A 3424-nucleotide genomic window follows, 5' to 3' on the forward strand; every position below is an offset into this window, starting at 1 on the left:
AGTGATGTGGGCAGCTGGAGCAGTGGTGCAAGCCGGCTGTAAAGGGAGTTGTACCTGAGGGATGTCAGGACGTAGCTCAACCTTTAGGAGTGCGGCGGGAGGCAGAAACTGCCCACGTCGCGGCAGTGAGCAAGGGACGAAGGCAACCTCACCGACTTTGTGAGAGAGAACGGCGGGGACCCTGATCGGGACGTGCCGACAGTGGGTTTTCGCCGTCGGCAATGGCGACCGCATCTACACTAAGCATCCACCCCTTCCCCTGGCGGACGTTATCCGCCGGGATGTTAGAATGTGGCCACAGTCGTTTTGTGTGAGAGAGTGTGAAGAGAGCAACCGCAGCAAGCAACCGTGTAGGCTGGCCCGTCCTGACTATGTATATAGTGGATCGTTTTCCTTTTCTCTCCATATGAACCTATCATATTGTGTACATGCCACTAAAGAAAAAAAACTTCATTTATAAATGATGCGACACCTACTACTCGTTCTCCTATAACCTTGCGCTTGGCATCTCCAAAATATTAACCTTGCGATTGGCTCTTCGCCTCTTCGGGAAGTCAAGAAATAATGGTAGTGCAGTATATATCGTTCTATCTATACGAGACCAAATGAATTGATGCATGTCCATCACGTGGGAGAGGGTCGAGGGGCAAGGGAGAGTGCTACATACGGAGCAAAATGAGTGAATCTACACTCTAAAATACGTCTATATACATCTGTGTTTGGAGTATGTACTAGTAGTTCATATTGAAATCTACTAAAGGACATATATATTCCAAACAATATGATATAATCTCTATAAGCAAGAAAGTAGGGATGAGGAGTAAACGGAGGGAGTAGTAAATTTTTCTCCTCGTCCTACGAGCCACCGCGCACGTGGGCGAGGGAACGGGCGTAAGGCGTACAGTACTAAGCAAGCTGCACCTCATCCTGCGAGCTACCGCACCCGTGGGTGGGAGAGATGGCGTACTAAGCAAGCTTATCCTCATTCTGCGAGTTGACGGGACATATCAAAAGTACCCCAGTGTATAGAGCCTTGCCTCTAAGGTAGGCCCCACATGGTTTGCCTCTTTTTTAACATAACGAGTCAAGTTGCAATTTGTTTGTTCACCCGTGGTAGACGATCCTCCCTCCACCAAGTGGACAACCAGTACATGTGCCAAATTACCACTTGGGCTGCCTTTTCATACAGAAATGAGCTCCACCGTGTACCCGCGCGGGTGTGGTTGGGAAAGAGACGGGAGTACGTGCGCCGTGCATGCACCTCTTCTCTTCGTGCACGTCCCCCACCTACGTGGGTGTGTGTGAGAGATACAAACCGCGTTCGTGAGTGTTTTTTGTTTGGGGGGGGGGGTTGATTTCGTGAATGTATTTGTGGGAATATGTGTCGATGACATCTCAAAAAAAATTGCATGCAACGTATGTGAAATGGAGGCCTATCCATATCATATATAAAGGGTCGGGCGATCCACGAGAAGAGAGGGAGGGGTCATAGATATCGATCGAGTCGAAGAGAGGATCAAGTGGGTGGGTGCGAGATTGATGAAGAGAGCCATCGAAATTGTTTGTGTGTGCAAGTCAAAGATATAGGGCGACTGACCTACCAGAACGTCAGAGGGCACATGTCAAGTTTGTGTGTGGCAGGGAGACATGACTAGAGCGCTCGATGTATCGGTGTGTGTGTGGGGGGTGGGGGAGGGGTAGGTAGAGGCCTAACTATAGAGGTAGAATGACTCATATATGTGTTGAGAAGGAGAGACCCAACTATGTCTTGAGCGAGATTGGTCGACTTCCATACATAACTGAAGGATGGGAAATATGATGGGACAGAGAGAGAGAGAGAGAGGAGAGAGAGAGGGATGGAGAGGGGTAGAGTGCTGGATGGGTGATGGAGTTGCTTCTCGAAGATGGTGGGAGAGGCCTACTAGACAAACTAGGGGTGGAATTGCAATGTTATCAATAAGAGTGGGGATGTGTTTCTGTGTGTGCCTGTGCGTGATAGATCTGTCGGGGCGCATCCATGGATGATGAAGGGGAACCATGTGTTTGGACACATCCATAGATCAATTGCTGTTTGTCGGAGGAAGAGAGACATAACTAATGAGGTAGATCGATCGACGCGTGGGTAAAAACAAGTTATAAGGACCTAGCTAGCTATATGTATAGCGGGAGATCGGTCGGTGTAGGTCCATTTGTTAGAGGCAAATAAGGCCCAACGAGACGGATAGACAGAGAGAATGGACCTAGGAGGTGGTGCGAGAGGCCCAACTACTAGCTAGATAGGGGGAGGAGTGTGTGGTTATGAGATTGATGAAAAGAGGGGAGAGAGTTTACACATGTGTGTGACCGTATGAGAGACACGAGGCAAGGACACATAAAGGAGGAGATTGAAGGTGCGTGTGTATGTGTTAGGCAGGCATCACTGGAGAGGTTTATCGATCGGTGTGTGTGTCGGAAAGGAGTTGTGGAGACTCTGGGAGAGGTTTATCGATCGGTGTGTGTGTGTGTCGGAAAAAATGAATGTGCCCGGTGGATAGAATGCCGAGGGAGGGGGAGGGCGAGTGCTACCTCTTGAGCACTGCGTTGGATTTCCCCGAAGAGGAGAGGATGATGCAGTATAGTAGCATAAGTATTTCCCTCAGTTTTTGAGAACCAAGGTATCAATCCAGTAGGAGATCATGCACGAGTCCCTTGTACCTACACAAAACGATAGCTACTCGCAACCAACGCGATTAGGGGTTGTTAATCCCTTCACGGTCACTTATGAGGGTGAGATCTGATAGAGATGATAAATAATATTTTTTGGTATTTTTGATATAGAGATGCAAAGTAAAAAGTAAAAGGCAAAGTAAAAACAAAGCAAGTAATAAAGTAATGGAGATTGATATGATGAGAATAGAACCGGGGGCCATAGGTTTCACTAGTGGTTTCTCTCAAGAGCATAAGTATTCTACGGTGGGTGAACAAATTACTGTTGAGAAATTGATAGAAAAGCGGATAATTATGAGATTATCTAGGTATGATCATGTATATAGGCATCACGTCCAAAACAAGTAGATCGAAACGATTTTGCATCTACTACTATTACTCCAAAGCTAAACACTTCTCCCATTGCAAGAACTACCAATCTAGTTGGCCAAACCAAACGGATAATTCGAAGAGACTTGCAAAGATAACTCAATCATATATAAAAGAATTCAGAGAAGAATCAAATATTGTTCATAGATAAGCTGGATCATAAACCCACATTTCATGGGTCTCAACAAACACACCGCAAAAAGAAGATTACATCGAATAGATCTCCACAAGAGAGGGGGAGAACATTGTATTGAGATCCAAAAAGAGAGAAGAAGCCATCTAGCTACTAGCTATGGACCCGAAGGTCTGAAGTAAACTACTCACACTTCATCGGAGAGGCTATGGTGTT

The sequence above is a fragment of the Triticum aestivum genome, chromosome 4B, assembly GCF_018294505.1.
Source record: "Triticum aestivum cultivar Chinese Spring chromosome 4B, IWGSC CS RefSeq v2.1, whole genome shotgun sequence".
Classification (NCBI taxonomy): domain Eukaryota; kingdom Viridiplantae; phylum Streptophyta; class Magnoliopsida; order Poales; family Poaceae; genus Triticum; species Triticum aestivum.